This window comes from Engraulis encrasicolus, chromosome 21, assembly GCF_034702125.1.
Source record: "Engraulis encrasicolus isolate BLACKSEA-1 chromosome 21, IST_EnEncr_1.0, whole genome shotgun sequence".
Lineage (NCBI taxonomy): Eukaryota > Metazoa > Chordata > Actinopteri > Clupeiformes > Engraulidae > Engraulis > Engraulis encrasicolus.
The window spans coordinates 9646121-9657019 of NC_085877.1; the positions used below are offsets into that span (position 1 = coordinate 9646121).

The 10899-nt window shown below is 43.0% G+C and overlaps 1 protein-coding gene and 1 pseudogene across 1 annotated transcript in view; both read right to left on the minus strand.

Moving 5' to 3' along the window:
• Positions 1-370, minus strand: part of LOC134437949 (caprin-2-like) — a 1975-nt gene extending 1605 nt beyond the window's left edge. Inside the window, exon 1 of the mRNA XM_063187525.1 lies at positions 1-370. This exon is cut by the window's left edge and continues 1605 nt beyond it. The gene's annotated coding sequence lies outside the window, so the exon portion shown is untranslated.
• An 896-nt stretch (positions 371-1266) lies between these two features.
• Positions 1267-10516, minus strand: LOC134438058 (UDP-glucuronosyltransferase 2A1-like; annotated as a pseudogene).
• Between the last annotated feature and the right edge of the window lie 383 nt (positions 10517-10899).

Below are 10899 nucleotides of genomic sequence, written 5' to 3' on the forward strand. Positions count from 1 at the left end.
CAGTTGCATATACCTGTAGACATTTGTTTGTCATGATAAACTAATTAACTAATTAACCCCTAGCACAGAGCCTGTTATAACCTTACTATCACCAAAATTGTAATGGCTACAGGTATGTCTTAATCCAGTGGTTCTCAACTGGAACAGTCTTGGGACCCACCATTTTCCACTCTCATTCGGTCGCGACCCAATTTTTTTAGCGTTCAAGTCAATTCAACGCAATTCTCAAAATGTAACCAAGACTCGAATGACCGGTTGCACGCTATCTATCTCACATAAACATTCAGATTGTATCTATGACGACAGATGACACAGGGTTCACTAGCCTATCAAAATAAAAGCTGTAAATTGTTGTAGGGAAAGTTGGATTTTTTTTTTAGAATTACGTTTTTTTTTACACCAAGGCTTCGTGACCCACCCATGACCCCTCCGCGGCCCAATTTTGGGTCGCGACCCACCAGTTGAGAAACACTGTCTTAATCAGTGCTCTCCCCTATCCTATGACTGAGGTACCCTGAACATGAGACCATTCCGCTGCACTGGATGTCCTGACTCTGAGTGACCCAGTGGTTGACTGTATGGCTTCTGCCCTCCTGATCTGATTTGGATGACCCTGTAATGCATCGAAGTGATCAGGGTTTTGACACCTGAGCATACCTAATGATTTTCCACTCCATAGAAATCTGGTTGCAATTGTAACCAGTGTTCTGTTTTGTTATGATGCTCCTCATCACTTCGCCGACACATTACAATTTCACACCCTAAAGTGAAAGTGAAAGCCCATTGAGAGACTCCAACTCCCATTGTCATTGTGACACAGCACTCCACAGCACACAAGTGAACACTGCACACAACGAAATTGCATTTATGCCTCACCCGTGCAAGGGGGCAGCCCTCAGTGGCGCGCCATGGGGAGCAGTGCGGTGGGACGGTACCATGCTCAGGGTACCTCAGTCATGGAGGAGGATGGGGGAGAGCACTGGTTGATTACTCCCCCCACCAACCTGGCGAACCGGCAACCTCTGGGATGCAAGTCTGACGCCCTAACCGCTCACCCATGACTGCCCACTACAGTTGATTTATGGATAACCTGATCACATTATGCCAGTGGCAAGCCATAGATGTTGTGGAGTAATATAAATAATCGTGTTGGCCTATAAATAAAATAATGCATAGGCCTACTGTATATAGTATGGCCAATGGAGAGATTCAGGTGTTGATACATGCGTGCGGAATTTCATTTCAACATGCAATTACACTCCGAAGTTAGGCGATGAATATTATTTATTAAACAGAGTAAATCAGTAAAAAACATGACTTGCAGCTAAATTTCAAAAGCCTTAATGCAAATTAGGTAAACAGTATGCAACAAATCATTACAAAGCAAAAAAAAAATCTTAAAAATAAAACAAAACAAAAAACGTACATTATGATAGAGACAATTCAAACCATGCTGGCCATTTCAAATTTTCAAGTTAGCATGTTTTTAAAACAGTACACACACACACACACACACACACACACACACACACACACACACACACACACACACACACACACACATGATGGAGATGGCTCCAACAAATATGTCCCTGTCGCAGTTGCAATTAAAAGTACAATTTTCGAAACATTATCTCAAGGTTGATTGTATGTCCGTGTCCATATTTCGGTGTCACTGGCTTCAAACATACGTTTGTAGTACTGAGACCACTATTCTTTGCTGAAAGACATCAGTTTCAGATCATACAGACACACATAATCTAAAATATGCTCATTAAATTTCATATAATACCACAATATAGGCACTTCCACATCCTTATTGGCATAACATGTTGGAGGCAATCCAACACTGAGGTATATACACACACAGTGCATAGCTTTTATCAAACTGAAATTCCACAGAAATTATTTCACTCATTTTTCGTTTTCACTGAACTTTTGCCACAACACCTCCTAAAGCAGAAACAACATGATTTCACCATGACAAAAATGAACAATCCTACTATGGCGAGCAGAAAAGCAAAGACATCCAGGCAGTGGTACTGGTACCAGCTGAGGTTGTGTGACTGCACGCGTAAGTGCTTGGCACCCTTGTTGCGCATGACAAACTCGATCCAGAACACAGCCTCGTCCAGTGGCCTCATGGGTTGGTCATGCTGAATCCTGGACAGCCTCATGATGCTCTCCTTATACCTGCATAGATATCATCAAATAATACCACTCAGTAGTACTGGAATTACACTCTTATTATAATACAATATATTCATTAAAAAATAAAATTATCATTATTATTACCTAATAATAATAATGATACTGTACATTTTTCAACAGACCAATTGTTCAATGCATAAAATGTATAAAAGGATTTACAAACCAAAAGAGCAAATTGAGAAGTGTCTGTGTCATTGGGGCATGGTGCAATTAACTTTGTAGTGAGGGAAGATAATGACAGTAACCTGAATTAGCTAGAGAGTTGTTTTCCAGTTCATATGATGGCCTATATTTGACACGTAGACAGGCAGCAGCAACAACAATTTTCTTGAGCTTGAGCATGCCTACGCTAAGAACTAAAATTGCAATTACAGGGTCATATGAGCTGGCTGATCTATTGCATTGAAGAGGCAATGGGTGCAATGGTCTTGCTTGACAAATTTGTAATGCAGGCTGTGTAATACAGTGATTTATACTGTATAACTAAGCCATAAGTCAGTGCAAACAAAAACAAATACAAGAGTGAGTGATTGTACTTACGAGGGGACGTTTATGACTGTGTTTAGAGCATCCACTAGGTCTTTGCTTTCCATGTTGTTGAAATGAAGGGTGACAGCTGCCCCTTTGGTTGACATGTGGTGCAGATTGTCAGGCTGGTCAGCAAACAGAGGAATCCCAACCATGGGCACTCCATGGTAGATAGCCTCGTAGAGGCCATTGGTGCCACCGTGGGTGATGAAGGCTTTGGTCTTTTGATGACCTTTGTAAACAAACAGCAATGCAGCTACAGGTTAGTAGGGGGTCCCATCAACACAGTTATTCGTTGGTCTTCAGAGGATGTAGATAAGAGTTTTTACCAAGAAGGTCATTCTGAGGAAGCCAATCATAAAGTCTTGTATTGGGGGCTAATGTCTCTGGCTTCACACCACTGTACCTCCAGAACACCTGGAGGTCACACAAAGCAGCATGAGAGATCACGTAGTACAGTACTTTTATTAATCCCAACGGAAATTAAGCACAGCTTACATAAATACACAGATACAAAACATAAACAAAGACATAATACACATTATTACACAATGCAGTAAACATATCGCACACCTGAGTAGGCTAGCAATTAGCCTGGTGTTCTATGATTGTCTACTTCATGATTGTTTCAAGTCATCACAGTATTCCAAGTCAATGTGAAAGATTCATTAAAAATATCCATTCACCTTTTGTGGTATTTGTCCAAGTGCTGAGGCGATGGTGTTGGCCCTCTCCATGGTGAGGTTCTTGATCATGGATCCCAGTGAGAACACCACAATGCCATCATCCCCAGAACTTTGGACAAACTCCTCCATGTCCTAGTAAACAATATAGATAAGATAGAGGGTGTGAAACGACTACATTGCAAACATTAAACAACTTGCTACATGGACCAAGGAACCGGGAAGTTCTCAGAGGATCTAGAAAGTGACAAATTGGAGCCTAACGTTTTTTTGAGGAACCTTTAATTCTTTGTAGAACTTTCAGGTTCTTATGGTCACTTATGGAGATTGCTTTGAGGTTCTCCCACAAGCTAAAGGTTGTTTGAGGAACCTTCACATTTTCACAGAAGCCAAATGTACATCTCCATGATTTTGTTAAATGTCTTTTCTGCCAAGGAGCAGGAATGTTTACCAAAAATGCACAAATGGAAAATAGATTGTGAGCTCACATCTGGAAGAGGCTTTGCAGGTTTGCAGTGCAGACCTCCAACGAATTTGAAATTAGGGAGTAAAGGTCGAGGGTACTCAAAATCCCAATAGGTTCGGATCAGCCAAATGTCAGCTTTGCTGAGGACATCACAAAGTTCTGTTGGTTTACCTAAGAGCAGAAGAGTATAAAGTAGAAGTAAAAGTGAATTCAAGATGTAACGTGATATCACATAGATCTTCTCCATGGTCAGCCATTTTGAATTTCCAGAAATAGCCATTTTTAACTCCAGAATGTGCTATACTTTGGTCATATTAGTAGGGCTGGGCAACGTTAACGCGTTAACGGTGCGTTAACTATTGATGTCAATATCGCCCGACAATTTTGTTGACGCTATAACGCAGCAGATTTTTTTTTTTTGCCTTTTATGACCGTCGTTCGTGGCTTTTATTTTGAAATCGGCAGCGCGCTTGTTGCTGCTTCCAGTGACTGCTGACAGAAGGAGAATGTCTAGAAAAGTAGGCAAAACAAAACAGGCATAGCCTACAGAAGGACGTCAACTTCTGAATGGACATTTTCGGTACACACACACAGTCCTCCTTGCGCAACTCTCGAGCAGCATGTGTCTCGCCTTTGCAGCTCGCAAGGTTAGTCTATTGTATGGTCAGCATGAAAAGGTAGTCTACTGTTATGCTGGCCGCCTATCAGCTGTCAATAACGACACGCGGACTTACTAAAGCCAGAGACAGTTTAGCCTTCCTATCAAAATCTCTGCTAAAGCCCTGATGAAAAAGCGGACCGCGAGATATTACATTCCTCACGCAACGTTTTGGTTTCTGCGCTGCGCGTGCATTGTAGGCTGCATGGTAGGCTATGATTTCGCGACATCGGCAACCTCGTCAGCATTTAAGATAGTGTTAGTCACATAGAGGTAGAAAATAACACTAGAGAGGACCCCGCCCCCCTTTTTACGGCAATCTGTAGCGGCCATTATCTGTAGGTAGATCAGAGAAATGGAAATTAACGGAGAACAAGGCTCACCTCTGTCAAAAATGGCTTAATCATGTGCAAATGTCCATCAACACACTATACAAGGACAATAGTTGAAGTGTGTTGCTAACTATGTTCATAAAATATATTATTTGATTTTTAAATGTATTTTATCGACTCATATGATTTAAGTAGATATTTAGCCTGACATTTCAAATCTGGTCTTTGATTAAAGTGTTACTTCATATTTAGACAGTTTTAGTTAATTTCTTGACAGGGATGGGCGTGTTCTCCATTGACTTGCATTGCCTGAAAGTACCTACACTACCTACGGAAGTTGGGAAGCTCCAGCTGCCATTTCCCAGTGCTGTCGCAAATTGCTGTGTCCTCTCTAGTGTTATTTTCTACCTCTATGGTTAGTCATGTCAACGTTATTGTTTTGAAAGATGTAATTGCTGTCAATGCCAACAGACAGTCAATTAGTTTCTAGTCGCTGAAACACCTTAAATAGGCTATAATAGCGACAGATAAGAGAGAAGGTGGGAGTCTTTGACTGAGAGAAGACGGGACATATCTCACAGACGCACTGCCTGTTGCCTGTTTTTTTAAGTGACAATGTTTCCTTCTTGTAGGCCCATGTAGACCATCCCAATTTGAGTTTCTAATTTCTAATATCAATTTCAGCCCTAGTGTAATATTGTATGCAATCATTTGTTTCATTAGTAGGCCTACATTGGATAGGCATATAGCCTACTATATAATTTAGACTGATAGGTTGGCAAATAGTCTACATTTCCATTGTGGAATATTATATTAGACCTACATAGCTTATCTACACAGTACATATGCAAATTATTATTAATTATTTTATTTTATTAATTTATACAATATTTTTATTTAATTTATTATTTATTTAATTTATTATTTATTATTATTATTTTTGGGTTTCGCGCGCTATGCGATTAATCGCGATTAATCACAGAAAGTCATTGAGTTAATGCGATTAAAGATTTTCATGTTTGCCCACCCCTACATATTAGTAAATATTAGTTTGCTATTTAGTGAATATTCATGAAAAGATAACATTTGGCAATGGGCAGCACTCTTTCCATGATCAGCATAGTTGCAGTACCTAGCCTACTCACGCCACCATCTTACACAGTGCACCTTTAAGCGCGCAGTGTGTTTTCACCATATTCTTCAAATCACAGTGGCCTAATCTCAATACGTTAAACAATTGTCTATGGCAGGGGTGGGGAACCTATGTGTCCAGGGCCATTTGCGGCCCTTGACGCCGTTTTATCCTAGCCTGATTATCACCGACTTTCAAATCTCGTCGAGACTGCGTCACTAGGAGGGCACGGCCTGGCTAGTTTTATCCGGCCCCCGATATCATTTTAAAGTTATGCAGCCGCTTCACATGAAAGGTGTCATATTTTGAAAAGGAATCTTAGAAATTATACTGCAATACAATTTAGTTACATTCAGGGGACCTAGAGAAGGTGGGGTCTGTTTTAAAAGTGGCTGCCTTCAATATAGGCTAAAGTGCAGGGGAAATCCTGGTTTGTGTTCATAATATGGTCCTCGGGGGACTTTAACAGCCCTGAGAGGAATTTGAAGTGGCCCTTCGAATGAAAAAGGTTCCCCCCAGCGGTTCCCAAACTTTTACCCCCGGCGCATCGCCCCTTTTACATTTCAATGTGGTTCGCGCACCTCCTAAGCGATAGACCTGACTTTTTTTTCTACCATCATTACAATGGAACTTGTTGCATGACAAGTCTAGTTATAAATTACACTTCCGATGGATCGTTCCAGCATACAGTTCATGAAACAATTACAACTACGTAATGTTCATTAATTTTGTATAAAAACACATATCAGCCATTCAGCTCGCGCATCCCCCCTATAGTGGCAGGCCGCGCACGCCCAGGGGTGCACGCACCACAGTTACTGAAACCCTGGTCTATGGTATACGAAAACGATCACGTGGAGAAAAGTGTCCTCTTCATCCTTATCTCTAATTTCACTGAGGTATTTATTTATGGTCAGCTTGGCGTGCAAATAAAATACGGCAGTGTGAAATCCATACATTAAAAAGTTCTGCAACCGCTCCACAAAGTCCATGTGGTCTGTGAACCGCGCGGGCACAGCAGGTACATATGACGGAGGTGTTGGAAGTTGGCCACATTCCCTCTCAAAAACATAGCCAAAGCTAAGCCTCAACGACAGTACAAATGGCACATCCAGTTGTTCCGCCAAAACATCGCTACAGGGCATCATAGGATCACTCAGAATCACGTCGAAATTCGACCTTTTCAGTGTACCCATAACCGCGACATTACGCAAAAAAACATCACACACTATGACATTATGAGAAGTGATGCGGTCCATCACAGCTATGGATTTGAAAAACATCTGCATTTTAGACAAAGTCCTGGACTGGTACATCCACAGGTCAACAAATTCCTCCCACATGTCGTTCACTTCATGTTTTTCCAATGGCACCTGAAAAATGTTAAAATGTACACGATCGTTCTTAAATTACTTCACGGAGGGCGAAGCTGAGCTGACCAACACGGTAATACTGTGGTTTCGTTTCGACAAGCTCATCCACTATCATCCGCATATTGTGCCAGTGGCTGTACTCTCCTGGTAAAATCAAAACTTTCCCACTCTCAACGCAAAGCGGTGCCATTAAAACAAATATTGCGCACAGAAGCATTGCGCGGTCGTACAAGTTCAACATGATGCGATTTAAGAGAAGACGATGAGGTTGTTCCTGAGCCACATGAACCCTCACCTTCTTCGCCGATTGTCTCGTTTGTAAACATTATTACAGGGATAAAGAAAAGTGCAGAGGCGTGGCCTAAAGGGGCCAGCATGTGAGGCCAAAGGTGACATCAACATTAGAGTTGTTTTGGAGTATCACTCTCGGTTACAACTCCCAGGAATAAGAAATAAAAGAATTTGAATGCCATGTAGGGGCAATATGAATAAAATATGCTATTGCACAGGCACAAAAAACAGTCACTGATGCACTGATGAGTAGTTATATCTATTAAGATGTCTAAGGTTGTTGATCTGGTAAATGTGGAGTTGAGTAAAATGAAGTAATGATATGCAGATAACGTAAAAAATATGTTTTTTTATGTATATTTGAACTCACCTGCCAATTCAGTATAAAGTGGGTTCCGTTTAAAGTGCATCACAATGTGGAGCAAGATGTCTTGAGAGAAATAGAACAGGAAATTCTTCATCCTCTGGGCAAAGCTCATCTGATCTGTGTACTTGAAACCCACCCCTGGCACGTAGGAGGGGGGAGTGGGCAGCTGTCCACACTGCCTCTCTATGGCATTGCCAAAGGAGAAGCGAATCGTCACCACAAAGGGTATACCCAGAGTCTCAGCCAGCAGTTCTCCACACATGGACATGGCTCAGCATTCAATACCATAATACCACAACAACTCATCAGAAAACTGGACAAACTAGGTTTCAGCACCTCCCTCTGCAACTGGCTGCTGGACTTCCTGATGCAGAGACCACAAGCAGTACGGGTAGGGAATAACACCTCAAGCACCCTGACCCTGAGCACGGGGGCTCCGCAAGGTTGTGTTCTCAGCCCCCTGCTGTTCACGCTGCTGACACATGACTGCACGACGACCCACAGCATTAACCATCTAGTGAAGTTTGCGGATGATACAACACTGGTGGGCCTCATCACTAAGGGCGATGAGACCCACTACAGAGAAGAAGTAGACCTGCTGGCCAGATGGTGCAAAGACAACAACCTCCTGCTGAATGTCAACAAGACCAAGGAGATTGTTGTCAACTTTCAGAGGGTCCAAAAACAACTGCCACCACTGACCATCGACGGTGATGCTGTGGAGAGAGTGAGCAGCACCAAGTTCCTTGGAGTGCACATCAGCGACGACCTCTCTTGGACCACCAACACTACATCACTGGCGAAGAAGGCCCATCAGCGTCTCTACTTCTTGCGCAAACTAAAGAAGGCAAGTGCTACACCCTCCATCATGACAACATTCTACAGAGGAACCATAGAGAGCGTCGTGTCCAGCTGCATCACAGTGTGGGGAGGAAGCTGCACGGAGAAAAAACAGGAAGACACTCCAGCGTGTTGTGAACACAGCGAAGAAGATCATTGGAGTACCACTCCCCTCCCTGCAGGACATTTACACCGCACGCCTCACCCGGAAAGCACTGATGATCATCAAAGACACAAGCCACCCTGCACACAAACTGTTCAGCCTCCTGCCCTCTGGAAAGAGGTACAGGCGCCTCCGTTCCCGTACCACCAGGCTTGCAAGCAGCACGATGCATCAAGCAATCAAGATACTGAACACTCAACCCACTCTCCCTTCACTGTCAGCCTCTAGCCAGCCAGGCCACTGACAACGCTCCCCCCCTCATCCCCACCACCATATCTGCGACTGAACATTCCACCTGCACTACTACATCTGTGACTGAACTTTCAACCTGCACTAACTCAAAACATACACATGCACACACACACACACACACACACACACACACACACACACACACACACACACACACACACACACACCCCACACACACACACACACACAACACACACACACACACACACACACAAGCACACTGCACTTTCTGCACTAAACCCAAACATACACACACTGACACACAACTCATACTCACACACATACACACACACACACACACACACACATACACAGGTACACACACACAGACGCACACCGCACTTTCTACCTGCACTAAACACACACACACACACACACACACACACACACACACACACACACACACACACACACACGCACACAAAACACATACAAACACACACACACACACACATACTGCTGCTGGTGTATTTAATAAAAACCTTTTTTTAATTATTTATTTCTTCAAATGCTACTATTACTATGTCAGAACGCTATAAAGGACTTTCAGAAAAAGAACAACAAAATACCTCCTCTTAATGTATGTTCTCTACAAGTCTTCTGTTGTCCAGTCTTGCACTTTAAATGTCTGTATGAGCAATGTCTACGTCCATACTGTCTATGTCCATGTATGAGTACTGTCTATGTCTATACTGTCTATGTCCTTACCTAGATTAGTCTTTGTCTGCATGGGAGAGCAAGAAACGCAATTTCAAATTCTTTGTATGACCAGTGCATGTAAAGAAATTGACAATAAACTTGACTTGACTTGACTTGACTTGACTTGGATCCAGCATCACAACCTCTTACCCTCCGCTCTGTAACCTCCCCATGACCTCTTTATTTGAGAACAAGGACACACACAGTTCTCGATTTTGCTCCATGCCCTTATCAATCATTTCTTTGACCTTCAGGGATGCTCCCAGTCCCAGTTGTGGCCTCGGTCCAGCAGGCCGTCCAGGATGGTCTTCATGTTGAGCCAGTGGCTGAACTCCCCGGGCCACACCAGCACCTTTCCTCCATCGGTACGCGGGGAGTGACACAGCAGCACGGGCAACAGGAGCAGCAGACGCATAGCGGCTCACTGACAGCCGGGACAAGACGGAATGGTGCAAAGGACCTGGAACAGCAGCCAGGCACCAGTCAGTCAGCATGTACGAATGTGATCTGGCTGGGTGGGATAAACTCTTAGCAGCCAACCAGGATGTTGGGACTCTGGAATATTGTGCAATGCTGGAATGGCACTTTTTCACTTTTGTACTCCCCCCACATTATGCAATGCCACAAGGGAGGGGTGAAATATCAGATGCGGGCCAGTACACTCCCATTTCCTCATACTTACAGAAACCCTCTTCAATGGGCTTAGTAACCAGATCTATCAGATAGTAAGGGTTTGATTGTAAATTTAGCGGGAAACACAGTTTAGTACTTTTATGTGGATCGCAGCACATTAAAAGTTATACAGACCCAAATACTGATGGAAATCAGAAATCACAGAGTTGCATAGGTATGATCATGTTGTTATTCAGTCCAATATTTATGGATAAATATGGCATCTCCGTCT